The sequence below is a fragment of the Diabrotica undecimpunctata genome, chromosome 5 (assembly GCF_040954645.1).
Source record: "Diabrotica undecimpunctata isolate CICGRU chromosome 5, icDiaUnde3, whole genome shotgun sequence".
In the NCBI taxonomy this organism is placed as follows: domain Eukaryota; kingdom Metazoa; phylum Arthropoda; class Insecta; order Coleoptera; family Chrysomelidae; genus Diabrotica; species Diabrotica undecimpunctata.
In genome coordinates this window covers 121699730-121724631 of record NC_092807.1, presented here as the reverse complement: position 1 = coordinate 121724631, position 24902 = coordinate 121699730, and the positions used below count along the sequence as shown (strand labels likewise).

Here is a 24902-nt window from a genome sequence, read left to right as displayed (position 1 = left end):
TATGGGTAGATTGGAACTGATATGTGCGCTATTGTGTAGTAAACTCATAGCAATGATTGGTGACATTATAAAAGAAAAACTATCTCGATTAAATTATATAAATATAGTCGAATTCAAAAATTTTTCTCGCTTGGCTGTTCACATCCTTCTCGTTGGACCGAATGTGTAGCAAATAGGGTTGCACAAATTCTAGATAATGTCCCTTACGCTCAACGGAAGCATGTATGATCCAAAGAGAATCTTGCCGACATACTCTCTATATAGAGGAATATAATACTACCCTCTGAAATATTAAAATCGTTCATATGGTTTCATAGCCCCCCATTTTTAACTCAATTCCGGTTGGATCTATTGAAATTCAACCCAAAGGGTTATACCTCAAACTTACCTGAAGAAAGAAAAATCATTTAATATTCACAAAATGAATGTAAACTAAAAGTGAATAGGATAATAGAAAGAACGGGGCATATTTTCCAAACCTTATTGAGGTATTAGTATTGGAGAAATGAACACTACTTACCGTGACTATTAATTCATTTGCATGATAATTAATATACCAATTTTCCACGATGATTACAAATACTTTACTACAGTGGAACAGACTTTCAACATTCATTGTATTCACGCTCTAAAAAAATTGGAAATTTAAACTTTTATTTTTCATCACTGACATTTAAATAATACTATAAAAAAACTATCGAAAACAATCATAAAAATCATAATATTATTACGATCAAATTTCGATATCCTTGGAATAAACCTTCCTTCTTTTGAATGGTTAGTCACTACCACATATATATATATATATATATATATATATATATATATATATATATATATATATATATATATATATATATATATATATATATATATATTGTGGCTTACGTAGCTTAAGCTCTCTAGATCTATGTTACGAGGTAGATCAGTCCTCATTTTCTTTATTTAATTTTTCCTGTTGTTTTTCTCCACTGTTTCCTATCTCTGGTTTTTTCTCTCCATTGCCGTACGCCCGCCCTGTTGAGATCATTTGTTACTTCTTGTAGCCATGTAGATCTTGGTCTTCCACGTCTTCTTTTACCAGGTGGTGTCCATTCCAATATTGAAAAAATTGTCGTAGATGGTTCTGATCTCCATAAATGTCCTAGTCATTTTGCCCTTTACTGTTTTATTTTACAAACTATATCCTCTTTAATTTCGTTTAGTAGTTCATGATTCGTTCTTCACAAAAGAAGACGAGACGAAATGTAAGTTGGAAATACGGCCGAAATTTGAAGGAAGTGGAGGTTCATGTGAAAGTCCCAACTTTCGACGAAAATCGTCATGGAACAACTACATGAAACAAATCAAATCAGCTGCAAGAGCGAACGGATGGTCTGAAAAAGAAAAGGCTGTAAACCTGACTATCGCTCTTCGAGGAGATGCCTTAGATGTGCTTCAGACCATAGCCGTAGAGGAGACGGATGATTTCGAACAACTGAAAAAGAGGTTAAATATGCGATATGGCCACGAACATTTAAAGCATGTATATCAATCGCAGCTTAAAAATCGAAGAGAGAAGAAAGATGAGGCTCTTCAAGAATATGAGGTATATATTGCCAGATTAGTACGATATGCTTATCCAACAGCTCCCAAAGACATGATGGAAAAATTGGCCGTTCAAACATTTATTGATGATCTTCGTGGTCATGAAATGCAGAGAACACTGCGATTAGCTCGTCACAAGACGATGGTTGATGTCTTATCCGCCGCCCTCGAATACGAGTCAGCTACGCAGGCCTCTGGCGGGTACAGTAAAGTTAGGACTGTAAAAGAGGAAGAAGATGAAGATAAACTTGACCAGCTTGTTAATATGATGAAAAGTATGACATACAAGAAAACGAAGACCATAAGATGCTGGAATTGTCGCGAAATAGGACACGTACGAAGGTACGACGCAAATCAAGAAACTCACCATCAGGAAAACTAGAACGGGTCGACCATAGGGGGCCAGCTTCTATCCGGAACTTTTCCAAAGACCCTCTCATACTAATAGCTTCTTTGAAATGTCGTGAAGATAGTGTATATGTAGATGGAGAAATATATGGTAAAAGGCATACGTTGTTGGTGGATACCGGAACGACCAGAACCATTATACGCCCGACAGTTGTAAACAGCCGTAAGAAACTGTTACCAACGAGGTAGCGACTTCGGACCGCTACAGGTGAAAATGCCAACATTCATGGAGAAATCCAGGTACAATTGGGAATTGGAGCAGAAATTGGAAAAGTTCGTCCGTACTGTTATAGTTGCTGACATCAAAGAGGATGTTATATTAGGAATGGAAGTAATGAGTATGCATGGATTCCAATTGGATTTTAAGAATAAGGTAATCAAAGTTGACAACGAGGAGGTATTTCTTCATCCACATGATGACAACACTGCGCAAGCAGCCATTAAAGAAGATACAGTCGTGCCTGCGAGAAGCGAAACGATCATAGTAGCGCGGCGCAGGGAATTGTGGGCGAAAGGACACCTGTTATGATGGAGCCTTGGAACCATGACGACGAGGTTGGCCGTGGAATCATGGAATCATAATTGGAAAGGAATTGGTGACTTCGGCTAAAGAAATTCCTGTGAGACTTATCAATGTCAATGACTACCCAGTGACCATCAAGAAAGAGACAAAAGTAGGAACTTGTGTACCTGTGACATCCATAATCCGTCAGGCGATATCTGATAATTCCAACGACAAATTCGACCAAATGTTTGCAGTTGCGGGACAGTCTCTAAATCAGAAGGAGAAAAGGAAATTAAGGGAATTTCTTCGGCAGTATCGTGATATTTTCGTACCGAAAGGAGAAAAGACGGGAAAAAAAAACCGTTGTTAAGCAATTGATGTTAAGCAAGTAATGCTAAGCCAATTCGTCAAACAGCTCGACGATTACCACAAGCGAAGAGAGAGGAAGCTGAAACGATTGTTCAGGAAATGAAGAAAGACGGGGTGATAGAACCTTCTACGAGCCCATGGGTCTCTCCGGTGGTCCTGGTTAAGAAGAAAGACGGAACGACGAGGTTCTGTGTGGATTACCGTTTGCTGAACAACGTTACCAAGAAAGATAGTTATCCTCTGCCTCGGATTGACGATACATTGGACACATTGGCTGGAAGTAAATTCTCCTGCGACATTTGAGAGGCTTATAGAAAATGTGTTGAGAGGATTATCTTGGAAAACATACCTGGTTTATCTAGATGACATAATCGTCTTGGCGGAGACATTTGAAGATCATCTGAAGAATTTAGGAAACGTTTTTAATCGACTTAAAGCTTCCCAATTGATGTTAAACCCCAAGAAGTGCCAGCTATTTCAAGGTAAAGTCAATTATCTGGGTCATGTAGTCAGTAAAGAAGGAGTGGCCGTGGATAAGGGAAAAATCGATTCTATTAAGGAATGGCCAGTACCAACGGACAAACATCAAGTGAGAAGTTTTCTTGGACTATGTACTTACTACCAGAGGTTTATTAAGAAGTTTGCAGCTATCGCTAAGCCATTAACGCGACTTACAGAGGAAGCAAGAGATTACCGCTAGGATACAGACTGCCAAAATGCCTTTTAGACCTTAAAAGAGCATTTAATCACAGCACGAATTTTAACTAAACTATTATAAACGAACAGTGGAGCAATGTACAGGAAATAAGGTGCCGCATAGGAAAGGCAAGAACGGTCTTTAACAAAATGAGCGCCATCTTCAAAAGTTACAACATATCCCTAGATACAAAAATGAGACATTTGAGATGCTATGTTTTCTCTGTGTTGTTGTACGGGGCGGAGGCATGGACGCTTACAGACACCACTATTAAAAAACTTGAAGAATTTGAGATGTGGCTTTATAGAAGAATGCTGAGAATATCACGGGCAGCAAGGATCACGAACAAGGAAGTTCTAGAAAAAATGAAGAAGGAACCAGAGATTGTGTTTACGATCAAACGCATAAAATTGCAATATCTGGGACACGTTATGAGAAATCAGCACCGTTACTCCCTGCTGCAGTATATTGCAAGGTAAAGTCAAAGGTAAGCGAGGACTTGGTAGAAGGAGAATATCATGGCTGCGGAATTTAAGAACATGGTTTAAGAAAACCTCAACGGAGCTGTTTTGAGCCGCAGCGAGCAAGGTCATGATTGCCAATATGATTTCCAACATCCCAAACGGATAGGAACCAGAAGAAGAAGAAGAAGAAGAGTGATTTTACTGTCGCTTTTTTTTTTCACATTTATTTGCAAGCCTAGATTTGCTGTGGTAGTTAAACAATTGTTTGACTTACACAATATAAAATTTACTTACTTTTAGAAAGGCGTAAAGAAACTGGGTAAAATGGTACGATTTTATAGTAAAATCTATGAAAAAACACCAGCGCAAGCAATCGTTAAGATCTTCAACAAAGCTGAAATAATAAGTAAAATATTAATATTATGCGAATATATAAAAAGTACAAAATTCTTTTTCCTGGTCTGACAAAAATTGGGAAAAATGTTAATTTTGGTGTTAATTGGGATATGTTTTAATACAAAATTCACCTCTGTATCAAGGGTACCGTATTATACCAGTTGTCATATCTAAAATTTAAAAACGGAGTCAAATATGATTTGAAGGACAGATAATTCCTTGGACCGACAACGAGTAACTAATGATACCTTAGTCCAAGCTATTCAAAGTTATGCAAACTGGGGTTTTCCACAAATTTATCCGCTAATATAGTTAATCTTTTTAGCAACCGAACTTTATATATCAGAGACCATAGTAATCAGTTATATGGTCCACGAATAACTCATACAGGATTACCACAGGGGTCTGTATTAAGCCCAATTCTCTTCAACATATTTTCGGCAAGTATACACGACATTTTTGTTGATTCCATAAAATGTATACAGTACGCCGATGATATATGTATTTACTCCGTCCGTGATTCATATGACGATTGTGTGGAGGTCCTGGAACACATCATGAAACTAGTAGATAATTGGACTAAAGACCACGAACTTACTATATCCCCAGAAAAATCTGCCATTATAATATTTACAAGACATAGGTTACGTACGCCTGATAGTCTACACCTGTCAGGATATGATATACCCGTTGTCACTGAGTATAAATATCTTGGTATAATCCTAGACCCCAAATTACTATGGTCTAAACATGTCCAATATGTAAAAAAAAGATGTGAGAAAGGCATTAATCTTCTTAAATGTGTCACTTGCAGGAAATGGGGTGCTGATCCCAAAGTTGCATTGATGTTTTACAGGACCTACGTGCGATCAATTTTGGATTACGGATGTGTGTTATACGGATCAGCAAGCAAAACACATTTACTAAAAATAGATCGTATTCAGTTTAAAAGTTTGAGATTAACTTTGGGTGCTATGAAATCAACACCATGCCCCCTGTTACTTGCTGAAAGTAATGAAATGCCATTAGAATATCGTAGAAATTTATTAGCAACAAAATATGTATTAAAATTAAGGGCTAGAACAAGTGGCCTACTAAGTATGCTGTATGAATTATCCATTCAAAATCTAGTAAATAATTATTGGAGAATAAAAAATTCACCACCATTAGCAGATGCCTTTCTGGAAACCAATGATTTACCGGTTACACTTTCTACAAATTATATTAAACCATTTTATAAATTAGAATTTAATACAATCTTAAAAAAATTAAATATTATATTTCCGAAATATTCAGATTCACATCAAATAAATAACAAGCTGTTGAACTCCATATTGAGTGAATATACTAATAACACTATAATTTACACAGATGGTTCTAAACTGAATGATGGGAAAGTAGGGTCTGCAGTGTATATTCCTTCCAAAAACAAATCACTTAAAATAAAGCTTCCTCCACATTGCTCTATTTACACTGCAGAAGCGGTAGCTATTAGGAAAGCTCTGGATTGGCTAGAGCACGCAAATTTGCAAAATGCTGTGATCATCTCAGACTCTAAGTCAATTCTTAGTGGACTTAATAATACTGAGTTAAACCATAAAACATGTGAGCTGATATGTGACATTAAACAAAAAATGAGAAACAAAGATATAACATTTATTTGGGCAAAAAGTCACTCCGGGATAAAAGGTAATAAAATAGTAGACGAGCTCGCTAAGGATTCTACTCATTCAGGTATACAAGAACATATTTACACAGTATCAAACCTAATCAATTTTTATACTAAAAAAATAAATTTTAACTGGCAAGACAGATGGAAAATATTGGCGAATACTTCAAATAATCATTATTACAAGATCCATCCTACGTTACCATCCCTAACAGAATTACCACACATATTCCATTATAATATATCTAAACGATCAGCAGCAACTATCACAAGATTAAAAACTAGTCACTGTGCTGTTCCTGCTCACCTGGCTAGATTAAACATTATAGAATCAGGAAAGTGTTTATGCGATAATATTTCCCAGTGTGATGTTAATCACATCCTGTTTGGATGTATTAAAAATAAAGCACTCTCATCTACGTTTTATGAAAACCTAGTTAAAAGTAATGTGCAACTTCCAGTAAACATAACCCACCTACTGTCATTGAATCAGAAATCTATATACGAACTCATATGTAATCACTTATATGCATCCGGATATATAATATAAATTTAGTACAATCAAGTTTTTAATTGATAAACATAACATAAATCATTTAAAAATCTGTGGCAAAAGGACTGGTTTCCATGCCAAACACACTATCATCATCATCATTAGTCCAAGCTACATATATAGAAAAAACGTGCATTAATTAGTGAATTTTTGAAAACAGCCCTGCATTATCAAGGGCAATACCTGGAGTAACCTACATTTGCTTGCAATTTCAAACTGTTGTTTACAATTTTTTCATGGCACTTTTAAGGTGCAAAAAACCGTGTTTTTTTATTATTTTTAATTTTTGTTGTATCAATACTTTAGTCGTCAGAGACGAAAATGTCACTGAACCTCTAAAAATCATACGAACAAGCTGAATTTTGCTGAGAATATTAACTTTGGGACCCCAAAAAAGATGCAAAAAGTTTACTACTTTTACCTCCGGGCTTCCCCCTAAAACGGTTAAAATGCAAAATATTGATTTACCAAGAATCTGTACACCGTAGAAAAAAATGTTAAAAGAAAAAATGTAGCTAAGATAATTTTAAACAAAAATGTTTATAAAATGTTTTTTGTGTAGAAAGAACCGTTCTCTTAGAAACAACGATTGTAGCGACCGTCGATTTTGCATGTAAGTTACGCGCGCGAAATCAATGTTCAATAAATTTTGTATTAGCTCGACGGTAAAAATTCGATATCTTTTGATTCAAGTGACCTATTGACAAAAATCAAGATGCATTTTAAAGGTAAAGAGTTCAGCTTTCGTATGCAGTTTTTGTATTTTGCCGCAAATAAATAAACGTGATCATTACAATATATCCCTTTCATTGACTGGCCACTATGAAGTTTGGATTACTTGAGCCTAACCTTAAAAACCTATAGCATGAAACTTTAGTTTTGAGTTTTGGCAACAAATGTGAGGTATTTAAAATATGCTTAAAAAAAGCTGGATTTAAACTTTCACACAACAAACGATCTAAAACATTAAAAACTTTTTTTTCGATTACACTAGTAGTACGTTTTTCAAAAGAACAAAAATTCTGCAATAAACTACACCCAAAACAATTGATGGATTCGACCGTTACTTGATGGAAATTCATTTTATGTAACAATAAAACACTGAAAACTTTGTTTTCAAAACTTCCACAAAATTTATTTTAAACTCTTATCACTACAGCTGTTTCGGCTGATTGCCTTTCTCAAGTGATCTATTTTTGGCATGCGTTGAGGAGGGGAGAACTGTTTGTCTTAAGTTGGTCATTCAGAACTATATCTATGTTTTTTTATTTGTTGATTTCCATAGATTAACATTCAAAATAAAGGCCTTAAGCTATCTTTGTTAGAATCTATGAAAATCAACAAATTGAAAAACACAGATATAATTCTGAATGACCAACTTGAGACAAACAGTTCTCCCCTCCTCAACCTATTTCATTAGACACTGTAAAGTGTAAACGCAACCCAAAACAGTTAGTTTTCTTAAATGCATTTCCCTTGACGTGATCGTTTGTAATATAAAACATCAAATTCTGCGTTTTTTATTCATATTTCAAATGCCTCATATTTGTTACCACAACTCAAAATTGAAATTTCATGGCATAGGTTTTAAAGATTGATCTCTAAAAATCGAAATTTTACTGAAACTGGTCAATAAAAGTGATCAATTGTATTGATCTCACCAAAATCGTAAAAAATGGCAAAAATCGCGCCACGTTAATTTATTTAACACCTTTATAAAAACTTAGTTTATTCTCGGCAAAATACAAAAACTGCACATTAAAGCTGCACTCTTTGCTTTTAAAACGCATCTTGATTTTTGTCGATAGGACATTTGGATCAAAAGATATCGAATTTTTACCGTCCCGCTGATACAAATTTTATTGAACATTGATTTCTCGCGCTTAACTTACATGCAAAATCGACAGTCGCTTCAAGCGTTGTTCCTAAGAGAACGGTTCATTCTACACAAAAAATGCTAATAGACATTTTTGTTTAAAATTATTCAAGATTGACCAGGTTGGTGTCCGTTGTGTTGCTTTGTGAGGTAGCATTTGAGTAATTTTCATGACTAGTGATCTCAATAAGGTTAACCGTGAATTATTGAAAGAGTTTATTTAAGAATATCAAAATCAGCCATTTCTTTGGCACGGTAAGTCCAAAGATTATCATAATAAAGCAAAAAGGGATGCAGCGCACACAATATTGTTAAAAAAATGTAGGTAAATTGACGTTAATGCCGACAAGGATGCAGTTGTTAAAAAAATAAACTCCTTCCAGGAGTTTGTGTAAAGCACAAGTTGCTTTTACTATTTTCTCAATTTGACATAACTCTACATTGATACAGGTGTGAAAAATTGTAAAGCGTGCTGCCCTAATCTCAAAGAAGTTCTCCACAATTCTCCGTGCTCTCGATAATCGGTAGTTGTAAATTATTTTTTCAATACAAGTTAAATCACTCTATGTGTATGGTTTCAGCTTATCAGACCTCAAAGAAAAAGCATCATCTGTGACAAAAAAAAAACAGTAGCTTTCGTGACTCATTTGCAACTTCTTTTTCTTCGGAAATGTTTAATAAGTTCCCCGGAAGTCTTCTAAAAAATTCTATATTTTGAAGGATCCCCATCTGATACTCTGCCATTTGTACGGAAATCGAATAAAATAAATTTATAATTTGCATCTGCTATGGCAAGTAGAACTAAACTGTATCTGCGTTTGTAATTAAAAAGAAGATTCACTGTTGGCTGGATGAATTATATCGGGTGTTTCAAAAAAAGGTAACCCCGTCTCTAGGGTAGGTAAAAAATTGAAAAATAATTGGGGTTGCTTAGTAAAAAATTTTTGTAACGCCATCCGTTTTCAAGATACAGGGTGTTGAAGAAAAAAAAAATTACGCATTTTTTCGATTTTGCCGAAACTACTGGCAACATTGTAATGAAATTTTAATAATTAAATATCTGATTCTCATAGAGGGCGCTAGTTACACGGATCGTACTAAGTAATAGTCAATATAACTTTTTTAAGAGTATAATTATTAATCAAAATTTCAAGTAAACTTAAACATCATTCAATTTTACACGAAAAAGGTAATCTTGGTAAAACTCGATACTGTGTACCGTTTTCGGAATATTTTGATTTGAAAATTATGAAGTAATAATTGATGCTGGTATAAAATAGTTAGTAATTAAACAAAACTCACAAGAAGAAAATTAAATTAATGACTAAGAACATAAAATAAAATTCAATTACAGTAAGTGTTCAAAATGCCCTCCGTTTTCGTGAATACACGCGAAAACGTGAAAAGTCTATTCTTTTTTCTAAAGAAATCATTAACCTTCTAAACGGTAGGGGATCAGCTATGATGCCATTAAATTGACGTTGAATTCTTTCTTCCAATTCTTGGCGTGAATTTACCTCTGTAGCATAGACTTTTTCCTTAATATACGACCAAACTGCGTAGTCCAAAGGGTTAAAATCACATAACCGAGGAGGCCAATGAATCGGAGCTTCTGCACCTCTACCAATGCATCGATTCGGAAAATGATTACTCAACCAATTACGACACCTTCTATCAAAGTGTGGTGGAGCTCCATCGTGCATAAAAAATAAAGATCTTCGCTCGTTTAGCGTTAAATCTTCTAATATCTCGAATAAGGAATTGTTTAAAAAATCAAGATACATATCACCATTTAAATTTCCAGGTAGAATATGATAACCTATTAATTTGTTACCTAAAGTTGCTGCCCAAACATTAACTTTAAATGAGTGTTGGTAATGTGATACCCTTTTGACTAGTGGATTCTCATCACACCAGTAGTGTGCATTATGGGAGTTAAACATACCTTGTCGCGTAAAGGTGGCCTCGTCCGTAAAAAGAATGCATTTTAAAAAATTTGGATTGTGGGCTGTCCTTTGTTGCAATGTTTCACAAAAATCCACTCTAACCGGTAGATCATCTGGCAAGAGCTCTTGGACTTGTCTGTAATGATAATGATGTAATTGCTGTTCTTTCAGTATCCGCCAAGTACTTGAAGAAGAAGTATTTGTTTGTCTTGCTATATTCCTTATGCTAACTGTTGGATCTTGATCAAGTAAATTTAAAATATTATTTTCTTTATTAGTTGTTTTTGTTGTTCTTAGCCTACCAGAATTTATTTTATTTGGTCTGACATTCCCAGTTTCTCGACAACGTCGTTCAACGGCTCTAAATGTTTTTTTACTTGATAAGTTTCTTCTAGGAAACTTTTCTGCATAACGTGTCACAGCTGCACTAGAACATCCTAAAGATTTGCCTAAGGTTAATAACATGTCAGTGTATTCAACATTTGCTTTGATTACATACATTTTGATTTGATTTTACAAATAACAAGGTTTCAAAACTCTAATTATTGTTGAATTATCGTCATAACAATCAATAAATGTCAGATTTCCATGGCACACTTGGAGAAAATAGAGAGATACCTATTAGAACTTTATCATTACTACCAGCATCAATTATTACTTCATAATTTTCAAATCAAAATATTCCGAAAACGGTACACAGTATCGAATTTTACCAAGAGTACCTTTTTCGTGTAAAATTGAATTATGTTTAAGTTTACTTGAAATTTTGATTAATAATTATACTCTTAAAAAAGTTATATTGACTAATACTTAGTACGATCCGTGTAACTAGCGCCCTCTATGAGAATCAGATATAAAAACAAATTCATGGGATGTATCAGCTTCCAAAACATATTCGTATAAAATTTCATTACAATGTTGCCAGTGTGGTATTATCCCTAAAATATTACAATTCATAAAAAGATAAAGTTTAAAAGGAACGTGTAATACATTTCCCATTTGTTTATATAAAATATGTTTAATAATTCGAATCAAGGACATCCATAAAATAGCCTCGATTAGAATGTGTAAAGTCAGCAGAATTATGAATCGTCGACGAAAATTTGTCGTAGGTTATGTAAAACAAACTTGACCCACTAATGAACGACTGCTGACTGTTGCAAGGTCTATTATAAAAGAGACAACGACTTTTATCTTAGAGATCAGAACTAATTTAACGTCAAGATAGCAAGTTGATGTAACGCGTATCAGTAATTATGAAGTAGTCTCATACCAACGTCAACTAAGTACTGAATATAATTAAAATAAGTAATGTTAAGAAAATAGTGTACAGTTGTGTTCTAAATAAATGGTCATCAAATATAACAACCCCATCATTTACCATACCAGTAGTTTCGGCAAAATCGTAAAAAATGCGTAAAATTTTTTTTCTTCAACGCCCTGTATCTTGAAAACGGATGGCGTTACAAAAATTTTTTACTAAGCAAACCCCAATTATTTTTCAGTTTTTTACCTACCCTAGAGACGGGGTTACCTTTTTTGAAACACCCTGTATATATTTATATTTGCTAAATATTATTATCAGGAAGAATTATTCAGTTGGTTGAAGTCCAACTAACTGAAAATCCTATAGAAAATCTAGACCAATCCATTGAAGAGGATGAGTCAACAAGACATAATGATACTGGTTGTAAAACATCTGAGATCACACAATCGATCCCAAAAAAGCACCATTTCAATTCAAACAATATTTAATTATCATTACTCCCATTTCCCCTCAACTTTTTCTAAATTTCCGGTACATTATGAAACCCTTTCTCCAGTAATAACTAATGACAGTGATAACAATTCCAATCGGTCTATCGCGACCTATATTTCTAATTTTAGCGATGCCTTATGTTATTTTCTAATATGTAGTTGTTTCTATTATACACAATATGTACCTACTTTTTGTATGTTCATTAAAAAATTAATAAATAACTGAGTTAAAATAGTACTATCACTCACCTTCAAATACCTTCTTCTTAGCACTTTGTAAATGACATGGCAGGTTTCAGGAACCATATATTTTAATGCTTGAGGTGAAATAATAGTTGAATACTTCAGGTCTTCATAACTCTTTCCAGTCGCAAGAAATTGCAATGTTGCCGTTAATCTTTCATGTGGGGTTATGGCTTCTCTCATGATCGTATCCTGCTTTTAAATCAAAGGTGATACAAGAGACAAAAGGTTTAAATAAGTCTGCTCATCCATTCTAAGATAATTGTGCCAGTCGCACGGATACATTTTCAGCTCACTTAGTAAGCTAATGTGAGAATAGGTTTTCGTTTTCATCAACCATTGTTTACACCACACCGCATGCTTTTTATTTAGAATTTTCTTTTTTCACAAGTCCAAAAGCGGCCAAAGCGAGTGTATCGTCGCCCGAGCTCGACATATTTTATTAAATTAACTCTACTTTTATCAAGCATGCTTGTACGTGTGGTGCCAAAGGCAAATTGTGCATACTTGTACAAAAAGATTGAACAAGCATGCTGGACAAGCTTGCAGTTGTGTCTGTAGCCGCCTTTAGGGAAAAAAGAGCAGAATATTGAATACAAGTGTACATAAAAAAAGCTTTAATTTGAGCTGTGCTGCATTTAAATTTGACCCAATAATTTATGCAAAATTAACGACAAAAGTCCAAAAATGTGAATTTTTCGCCATTTTTAATTTTTGAAATAACTTTTCTAAAAATTATGTTTCAAACAGCAAAAATTATTATATTGTAGCTCTAGAGATCTAATTTTAAACGGATTTTCTTGTTAGTCAATTATATTTTTATGTAGGAATAAACATAATTGCTCCAAAAGTCTTTCGACCTCTTATTTATTGCTTTGAAATAGGAATGACATTTGCGTTAAAAACAGTACAACATTTTTAACTCATTGAGTCTTATAGCTAAAGGTAAGGCAAATATTTAAAAAAAGTTTTCTTTAACAATAGAAGTGGAGTTTAATTTGTTTAAAAAATCACAGCTGCTGTGTTTATAACAATTAAGAATTAAAATTGCTGCCATTCAATAGTTACAGTACCATATTTTATAAGGATATAATTTCTATTTTAACAACCGCTATTTATTGTTAAAAACATGAGTAAAGTTGACTGTTTTTTGACTGAGCCAAATCGGCTCGATTTTGGCTGGTTACCATGTCGGACTGGTGCAATAGTCCAAGCTGTAGAGACAAAATGAATGATTTTGAGCATTAATTAGTAAATTCTTTAAACCAGCCTGGAGTAATTTCCAAGTAAGTGCAACTCCAAATTGTTGGTTTTTTTATGGCCCTTTAGGTACAAAAACGGTGTTTTTTGATTATTTTTATATTTTTATTGTATCAAATCAATATTTTAGGATAGAATGAGCACAATATTATAAAAGTACATCAATAAAGGTTTAATTTAAGTTGTGCTAAATTAAATTGGACCTAATATTTTACGCAAAATTCTAACAAAAATGAAGTCATTGCAATCTCCCTTGACATCAAAAGCGCTTTCGACTCTGTGATACCGATTTCTGTGATACTAAACAAACTAAACCAGAACAAGCTATCCGGTAATATATTCGTTTATAAATAATTTTCTCACAGAGCGATCCTTTAATTACTAATGGCAAAAATTACTAAACGTAATTACTAATGGCAAAACTTCCTCACAACACACAACCATAAGCGGTGTCCCACAAGAGTCTGTCCTAAGCAGCACACTATTTTTCCTTAGTATTAACGATTTTAGTCGATTCATAAACGACCCTATACAATACGGAATATATGCTGACGACATAATATTATTCTGTCATGGAAAGGTCACATCCAGCACAAATACTTTACTACAAAACACGCTAAGTAAAATAAACAACTGGGCCAATCAATCCTTAACTTCTCCCCAACCAAATCCAAAGTTATTCATTTTACAAGAAGCCAAAACACGCAATCTCCAACCATTACTCTGAATGGAAATTTTCAAGTCTATAAGTTTTCATTTCTACCAGTAGTAGACCAAATAAAGCTTCTCTGCATTATTTTCGATAAAAAGCTTTCCTAAAGACCACACACAGAACTTAAGGGTAGCTACCTTCAAAGAATGAATCTTCTTAAATCACTAGCTCATTATAGTTGGGGAGCCGATGAGGAAACACTACTAAAAATATATCGAGCTCTTATTCGCTCCAAACTTGACTATGGTAGTGTTCTCTACATGTCATCAAGTGAATCACTACTACGTTCCCTAAATGTAGTCCAAAATATTTCCCTTCGGCTCTGTTTATGAGCATTCCGATCCAGTTCGGTGGAAAGCATTCATGTAGAATGTTTCGAAACTTCGCTTCATCTAAGACGACGACAACTTCTCCTGCTCTATTTCGATAGAGTTTCAACAAATCCTACAAATCCCACAAGAAACATCATCTGTAATAGACAATTACCAGTTACTAATAATCCTAGAATAGTACCGTCCACTATACAAATGTTAATTCCTTATTTAGATATCAATCTGTTGTCGACCAGCAATTTCACGGTCCCTCAACTCCTCCATGGATATGTAAACTTCCAAAGTTCAATATCGAATTATCCAAATATAATAAGAATGAAATATCACCTTTCATTATCAAACAAAGATTCTATGAAATACTACATCATTATCAAACCTTACCTTTTCATTATCAAACAAAGATTCTATGAAATACTACATCAATGCAACTTCGATAAGATCCTTTATTCATACGCATCTAAGACTGAAGAAGGTGTTGGCTATGCTATTACAACGACTACAACTACCGTAATCTTGTTTCGACTCTACAGCAATTGCAGTATTTATGCTGCTGAACCATATGGAATACTACAAGCGGTAAAAACTCCACCCAACGATGATAAAACTATAGCAATCTATACGGACTCTCTGTCCTCAATGCAGTCCATAAGAAACGTACATTCTATCCAACCAATAGTTCAAGAAATCCAGAGTATATGTAATCGTCTTTAAATTAATGAAATGAATTAATGAAACAGTAACAATATTGTGGATCCCATCACACGTTGGTATTTCAAGTAACGAAAAAGCCGATCAAGCAGCAAAACAAGCATGTTCTCTTAACGTAACAACAGACATTCAAACATGATCAGATCTAAAAAGAACACTCAAACATAAAATAATAGACCTTTGGAATGATTATAGTTTATTCGTCTTCCGGGTTTGGACCGTGTCATTTGTGAGTGACCCAAAAGTGGGTTCATCTCGACGTTTCGCTACAATTGTATGTAGCTTCTTCAGGAGAACAAAAAAGAAAAAGAAAACAAAAGACAGGAAGATGGGTAGTTAGCAACGGAAACTCAGTTACTCAACGCAACCAGAGGCGAATACTAACTACCAAGATGGGCAATTGGTCACAGTAACTCAACTACTTAACGCAGCCAGAGGTGAAAACCAAATGCCAGGACAGGGATTCACGTCCAACAGCTCAGAACACTAACGCGTCGAGAGGCGGGGAGTGAATCCGACGATTACTCCGCTACCGCTCTATTTATAGTCGCGGTGACCTGTCGTGTCGGGACGTATCGGCACACTCCGTGGCGCGAACGTCAAGAAGCGCGCGCTGGCCAATCATGTGGCTGCATCGTGGTAGCGGGACCGGACGGCGGCTCTAGACTGAGATTCCAGATGGGAGACAAGTAGTATCCTTCCTCTCGATTGATATTATGTGGATTTTTTCGGATCTCTAGAGATTCGCGGATTTTCCTGGAATAAAAGAAGGGGCTCTTAGAAATAATATGGGTTTTTTCGAACAATATGGAATGACCGGTTTCTTGGCAGTGTTCTGCAACTGCAGAATGGGAGAAAAGACCTGATCGAATGCATCTTTGATGCTCTTGAATCCGAGTTTTGACGGAACGACCAGTTTCGCCAATATACACTTGTCCACATGAACAAGGAATAGAATAGACACCACAGGAAGATAGGGGCGGTAATGAGTCCTTAGGAGAGGGTAGATATTGTGAGATTTTCTTGGGTGGTCACTGATAGGATTGGCAAAATTCTTCGCAAAGAAGGTATCAGGACTACTTTTTGACCACCCAAGTGGGAAGTCCAAACCCGGAAGACGAATAAACTATAATTCTGACTCTGGCCGTGGAAGCCTACGATTCCTTTGGAATGATCATTGGAAAAGAAGCAATACCAAGTTAAGCGTTCTACAACCAAACATTTTCTACCACCAGCTCCCACCAATGAAAAGAAAGGACAAATCTATCATTTCAAGATTGAGCTAACACAAGGGCATACACGCCTTACACATGGACACCTAATGAATTCCAGTAATCAGATTTTGTGCCAGTACTGCAACACCACGACTTCCGTAACATATGTACTTCTTGACTGCCAACACTACCTAGCGGCCAGAAGAAAATACAATCTTGGTAACAACCTAAAAGACATACTTATCTTAAATAGCAGCAACTATGAAAATGTATTAAACTTTTTAAAAAACACAAAGTTATACAACTTAATTTAAAAAAAAAATGTATTATAAAAAAATGTATTGTACCCAATAATTTGTACCCAATGTAAAGTATTAACCATGTAAACATGAATGTAAACTGTACCTGTGTCAATGACCATTAGCTGTCGAGACACATATTTTCGAAATAAAAAAAAGCTATTAAAAACGCAAAAATGGGAATTTTTCGCTATTTTAAATTCTTGAAATAACTTTTGTAAAAATTCTTTCTTTATGTAAAAGGTTTTATATTGTAGTTCTTTTAATTACGAATCGGTAAATTTCTTTTCGAAAAGCGTTTAATTAGTTTATAAAAATTCTTAAATTTCCATAAATTTTGTAGGGCCGGAACTTTTTTTAAAAATAGAGATCTAATTCTAAACGGATTCTCTTTTCGGTTGATTATATTTGCCGCCAAAAAAAAACTGCGTGTGAGCATTGTTTGTGAGTTTATTATCAAACACAAGTTCGTCACTCAAATAATTAATCCCTTGCATTTTGGTTGGCAAAAGGATGAAAACGCATCGATCGAATGAAATCGAACCGATCACGACATTTCTCCTAAGGTGTCGGAGAGTATGTCATGTAAATGTACATTAGAATAGCATGTAACAAACAGTGTGATTGTTGCAAACATGCTCTAAAATGTATGTGAATATACTAAACTTGTAACGGAGATAACTGCAATAATTCTCCAATTGATAATCGTGATGAAAAGGACGACCAGAATTAGAGTGACGACATTGATATTTGGATGTAATTAAACGATGACAATAGTCAAATTATAAATAATATAAATAAAAACAAAAAATGAATTAATAATATTAATATTAATTATAAATTAATTAATAGTGTTAATATTAATTATAAATTAAAGAATAGTGTTAATACGAATTATAATATTAATAATAAATTATTTAATAAACTTTTCTGAATGTATTTTACATTTATTATATTACACCAACCCTTTAATTGAAGATAATATCCTTTAATTCAAAAATATTTAACATTGTATGCACTAAACACACGTTAAAAAAATAAATTTAACATGAATATTTACTATTTCATATAAAAAAAATATCGTATATGTAAAATAAAGATGATTGGGAGTAGGTATGTAATTTAAAAAGAAATGTTAATTGTCACTAAAGTGTAAATCGCCGACAAAAACACGAATATATGAAAAGTTGTACCGAACGCCGCGGATTTGAAGTGCGCCGGACCGACAGAGAATCAGCCGAAAACAAGCTGATTAGGCTACTAGAAAAAACAGTCAACTTTACTCATGTTTTTGTAGGTTACAAACACAGCGGCTGTGATGTTTTAAACAAATTGAGCTAATATAACTCCACTTCTATTGGTCGTAGAAAACTGTTTTTTAATATTTGTCTTGACTTAAGCTATAAGAATCAATAAGTTAAAAATGTGTGTACTCTATAGGGAATGCTGTAGCTTGATTAGTTTATAATGCAAAAGTCGACCCTTCTTTAAAGCAATAAATAAGAGATTGAAAAACTTTTTATGTAATTATTTTTATTTCTACATAAACATATAATTGACAAACAAGAGAATTCGTTTAAGGTTAGATCTCTATCTTTAAAAAAAATAAGTTCTGACCCTGTAAAATGTGTAAAAATTTAAGAATTTTTACTAAAAATTAAATGTATTTCGAAGAGAAATTGACCGATCGGATTTTAGGAGATCTTATTCAGTTTGTAATTAAAAGAGCTACAATATATTGCTTTTTACTATTTTAATGGGAATAAGTCACAAATAAAGTTTAAAATAAGTTTAGTGACATTTCAATTTCCACTTCGGAAATCGTTCTCCTAATTAAAGTGGAAATTGAAACGTCAATAAACTTATTTTAAACGTTAATTGTGGCTTATTCCCATTAAAATAATAATCACTTTAAGATGCCACAAAAAAATAGCTTCAGAATAATGCTTTTTGCATAAAAAAAGAAACTATTAAGTCAAATTGAATGTAGCACAGCACAAATTAAAGCTTTTTTATGTAGGTACTATTTTTCAACATTCTGCTCTTTTTACCCTAAGATATTGATTTGATACTATAAAAATAATCAAAAAACACCATTTTTGCACCTTAAAGGTGTCATAAAAAAACTACAAGCTACACTTTGGAATTGCAAACACTTTAGGTTACTCTAAGCATTGCCCTTTATAAAGGTATGTTATTGTCAAAAATTACAAAATCATAACACACACACACACACACACATACATATATATGCACAGCAAAAACATACAGGAAATCTCCTAGACCAGACGGAGTTTAAAACTTTTGGACTAGAGGTTTTGGAGTGTTCATGAGTGCTTACCAACACTAATTTATCATGTTTTTCTGCAGGAAATATTATATTATTTCTAACTCAAGGAACAACTTATGAATACCGAAGTATCAAAATGCTACCCAAGTTCCAGCCAAGTACCGCCCAATACTGGTCTTCCATCCTTGTATAAATTGGTTACATCCTGTATAGCCCAGTGTATCTACTAATAGCGTGCTCTAAACGATGTTATAGAGCCTCAACAGAAAGGATGCGGTAAGGGTTACATAAGCACAAAGAACAACTTATGATCGACTTAGTCATTTCTTGCTAGACATATATCAAAACAAGGAAGTTCTACAGTAGGAAGTTCTACACCTGAAATATATCGTTACAGATGACACAACACAGATCGAACTGAGGGAACCAGAAATGAGCATAAACCATCTTACTAAGGACGAAAAAATGCGCTCCTGGATGGGTAAACCTCTGCACGGGCAACACCCAACGAGGTCAGTCAAGACTATGTCGACAGTATAGCGTCGAACTATTGGCTGACATCAGAAAAGATGTTCCCTGAAACAGAAAGTTCATTACTTGCCATTAAGAATCAGGTTATACTAACAAAAAATTACCTTAAATATATCATCAAAGACTCTCAGGTCTAAAAAGACAAATACTGATATGTATGACAAGTCCAAGAAACCATCCAACATCTTACCGGGTGCTGCTAGGCATTTCATCATTCAATCTTCGCTTATCCACTGCTGGACATAGATCTCCCTCATAATTTTCCATCTATTTCGATCTTGTGCCTCTTGCATCCAAATCCTATGACAACGTCTTAGATCGTCAGTCCAACGTGTTGGTGGACGACCTCTGCTTCGGTAGGTATCATCTCTTGGTCTCCATTCCAGTATCCGCTTTGTCCATCTATTATCTGTCATTCGAGCCACGTGACCTGCCCAGTTCCATTTTAGTGTTGCTACTCTCTCTACTGCATCAGCCACTCCTGTTCTTTGTCGTAGCTGGCGATTTGGGATCTTGTCTCGTAGTGAAACGCCCAACATAGCACGCTCCATCGCCCTTTGACACACACGGATCTTTTGAACTGTTCTCCTTAGAGAACAGTTCAAAATACTAGGCATTTACTACAACTGAATACAAGGAACGGTCGACTCAGTAGGAAAGATCCTTCATCAAGAGATAGCTATCAAACTAGGACTTCTCCAAACAAACCATCTCCCATATTTTCGATACGTTCTTGAGTGTATTATCCTCTACGTTTACCTTATATTATGTGTTAGTTATTTTGTATGCAGTTATTAATTTAAACCTGCGTAGAGTTAATATACAGTGAATGGCTAAATTATGGAATATTATCATTATTTCTAGAACCATTGAGTTTTGAGGGAAATCCCGAAACAGGTCGATTTTTGTTATAAAATACCCATGTTATAACGTACATGGAGTAGGGATGATGTCACCGGTGTAGGTGTAGTGACGTAATCGTTAATTTTTTTAAATAGAAATCGGTATAATGTGACACCTCATTTAAACGAAAATTTAAGTAATTCTCTATTTAACGACATTACATTTTTAACTAAAATATTTTTTTAGGGGTACAAAAACATTTTTTTTTTAATTTAAAATCAACTAAGTTACAACTAATGATTTAATTAATAATGTACTTTAAAGTAACCAAATTACGCATAATAATTATTTTAAATTGAATGTTCGAAATACCATCCATCGGTTTCTTGACAATATGCGTTTAATTCCTGATGTAGTTGAATTTTGTAGGGATGGTATTTTTCTTTTTTTAAAATACGTAATACCGATCGTTGGGAAACTCCAGCATATTCACCCATTTGTGTTGAACTACTGTGAGGATTGTCATGTACATTTAATAAAATATCAAGTTTCACATTGTCTTCAATTTTAGGACACCCAGCGTTTGGAATATGTTTAATGTGCCAAGTTTCTCCAAATTTTCGGACTATTTTACTTACTGTTGATTGGCTGATGGGTCTGTCTGGATATTTTGCGTTGAATAAATTGCATACCTCGTTCTGTGTTCTTTTTTTATCTCCGCATCCGCTAAGAATTAATATTTCTATGCGTTGTGTTTCATTTAGGTGAGCCATAATTTAGTATTCAAAAGTAAACATTACAATTGACAACTGAGAACAATTCACAAAATCAAAACATTTACGTCAATAAATATTACAGTAACTATGCCACTATCACTAGCTTGAATTAACATTTGACAAAAAGTTTCAGTCTTTATGAGATAACTTTTTGTGTCCATTATTATTTTTACTTATTTTTGCTTTTTTAAGTATTTACTTCAGAAAGTCATGGCAGGAACCGATGGATGGCATTTCGAACATTTAATTTAAAATAATTGTTATGCATAATTTGGTAACTTTAAAGTACATAGTGAATTAAATCATTAGTTGTAATTTAGTTGAATTTAAATTAAAAAAAATTGTTTTTGTACCCTTAAAAAATATTTTAGTTAAAAATGTAATATCATTAAATAGAGAATTAAATTCTCCTTTAAATGAGGTATCGCATTATACCAATTTCTATTGTTACGATAAATATTATGATGCATAAAACTGTAAATATATTATTTCTAATTCTATTCTATTCTAGTAATTTCGCCACTCAGCTGAAAGACCTATTTGCCAACCTGAATTTTCGAGAGGGTCGCCGTCCGAAATCGAAGGGATTCTCGAATAACTGTATTTTATATTTAAGGAGGGAATTTTGTTGGAAACAGTTAGTCTAAAAAAAAATTATCGCACCGAGTTTCGAATTGTAACGCGTATTGTAATAAATGTAAATAAATTATATAATTATTAGTGTGAAATAAATTAGTTATATTGTACAAATAAAGACTTTAAATAAACTTGTAAGTGTTATAAATGATAAACCTTTGATAATAAATAAAGACAATAAATTAGATTAATAAAAATACTACAGTGGTGTCCAGAAGTGAATATATAAAATTTAAAAAAATTAACGGTTATGTCACTACACCCACACCGGTGACGTCATCCCTACTTTATGTACGTTATAAGATGGTATTTTATAACAAAAATCGACCTGTTTTGGGATTTTCTTCAAAACTCGACGGTTCTCAAAATAATGATAATATTCCATAATTTAGCCGTTCACTGTATGATGATTAGAAACGAATTGATTGAGAGTAGTGAATCTATGTCGAGAACTGCTATTCTATCCCGTTATCCGTGACGACGCCATACGCCATCTTGTGGCGATAGTTCCGTGACACTCGCTTCAGCATTTACTGTAGACAAAAAAAGTAATACAACGCCAGTATAGAAGCTTCGCTTAAAAAATGTTCATTGCTATCAATATGCATTAGATCATTAACCATATTAGTGAAAAGAAGAATCTAAGATTTTGAAAAATGGATTAATTTAATCTTCACATAGAGATTTATAAATTACCTTATTATATAATATTACATAAAAATAAATTATACATTACTTACTTAATAATGGCACAGTGTTCTTTAATTATTTCACTTAGCACATATTTCTGTGATTCCGGGGATATATTTTTCAAACTGTTTAAACGATGCATTAAAATTTTAATTCGTGTGGTTATAAATATAAATAGACATCCAAAAACCAAGTTACCTCCCTGGGTAATATTTGTAATATAGAAAGCATTCATAATCTGATATACAGCCCAAACACTAAAAAGGTAGTTGCTAAAAGGATACCAAGCTGCAGGAAATAATGTAATTCTAAACGGAAAACGGTAGATAGCCAATAAAACGCATAGCAGACACATGATGACGCATTGAAATATCACAACAATAGACACCTTATTATGGTACTTGACTGCATTGTGAATAATATTTCTAACTTCTAAATCAGCGTGATACAATAATTTGTTTTCTACATCCATCGATACACGAATAAGTTTTTTAAACTGTTTCTTCTGACAATATATGGCCTTTACAATAACAGATACACATGACAATATATACTGTGCTGTCTCAACTCTTTTCTGCTCATCATCTTCAAGTACAACACCGATCAAAATTCCACTCACAAAGATAGCAAACTCAACGTGAACGAAAATGTTGTAAGCTTTATACCAACGTAGCAATTTTAAGTTATTCGTATTTGGTGGCCAAATACCTGCTACAATTAAGACGAATATTGGATTCTTAAAGAAGTACATTTTGCTAAACACTCTTTCATACACGTCTTGACTTAATAGGTCTTTCTATACTATATTATAAATACAAAAACTACGTACTTGAAATTGCATTTCCATGTAATTTTAATATGCAATTTCAGAAATTTTCAAGTTGTTTTAGCGGTAATTGTCGGGTTGAAGACATTAGTTCTTATTGACGTCTTCAAAAGTTTTACAAGGATAATATCGAGAAAATTAATTCGTAAAATACAGTTTGATTGTAAAAAGTGGCGTACCGACAATTTTTCTGTGGAGGGAGAGGGCGTTGGATTTGGGCACTGAAAAAAAAATGTTACAGTAGGCGGTACAGTAGACTAGCGCGAAGCTTTATACTTTATACATGTTTTCTTTATTTTTGAAATATAAATAATATTGTTAAAATTAAATAAAGTAATTTTATTTCTTATTTATTATTTATATTTTAAACAAATTATATTATATCGATGACATAGCGCACAATTGTGGTAAATGCAAAAACCAACATTTTACAGTACAGACATTTGAAAGTTCTGTTGGACAGTGTGTGTAGGTCTTAATTTCTATAAATTTAGTTTTGTGTAAGCTTGAGTACAGAACCGTTATCTGTCACATAGTTATTAGTTTAAAAAAGTTTACTTACTTTTAAATATAGATTTTTGTACTTATAGGTATGTAGGAGTATGTACAATATAAGAAACTCCACATGTGGAGCTTCTTATATGGTACATACCCCATTTGACAGTTATATACTATAAGTTTCTAAATGAAATTAAATAAAAAATATCAAGGAAAAATTGTTTAATTTGCAAAAAGAATGAATACAAATATTTATTCATCATCAGAATTATCATATCTTATTCTATTACTTGTTGGGAAAGTGTTATAAAATGCTTCATACTCTCTTGGTATGCCGTGAGTTTCCAATAAACTGAGCAAATCCTTCTTTTTTTGTTCACTGATGGAAAGCAGATTTGGATAAGCCTTCTTTAAATTTATTTGCTGCAAATCTGTTACCTGCAAGAAAACAAACTTATCGGTGTAATCCATTCTCACAGCTTTACAAAGGGCAGTAAAAAGAAAAAAGAAGGCTACTCTAGTCAAAATTAAAGTTTGAAAAGTGTGTTCACCACTATCTTAGTCGTCTCCTGATGATGCTAATTTAGTTCAAGTGTTAAGTTTAGTGTTTAGTAGTTTTGGTGATAGTGGTGAACACATTTTTAACTTTGATGAAAAGCTAAAGGTTTCAATTTTCCAACTTAGTCAAAATAAAATGTTAAATAATACAATAACTTTACCTTGACATTCCTCTTCTGATTAATATTAATGTTCATGAACTCTTCAGCATTTAAATTGTACTTATAAAGAATAAGGTTAGGTTTCCCTTTAGAAAAT

General features: G+C 33.6%; 1 long non-coding RNA gene across 1 annotated transcript; it reads right to left on the bottom strand.

Annotated features, from left to right (window-relative positions):
• Positions 1–520: 520 nt before the first annotated feature.
• LOC140440769 (uncharacterized) lies at positions 521–23160 on the bottom strand. The gene is made up of 3 exons (XR_011950926.1): positions 22813–23160; positions 4325–4424; positions 521–628 (listed from the first exon to the last, which is right to left on the bottom strand). It is a non-coding gene; the product is annotated as an uncharacterized lncRNA (long non-coding RNA).
• Positions 23161–24902: the final 1742 nt, after the last annotated feature.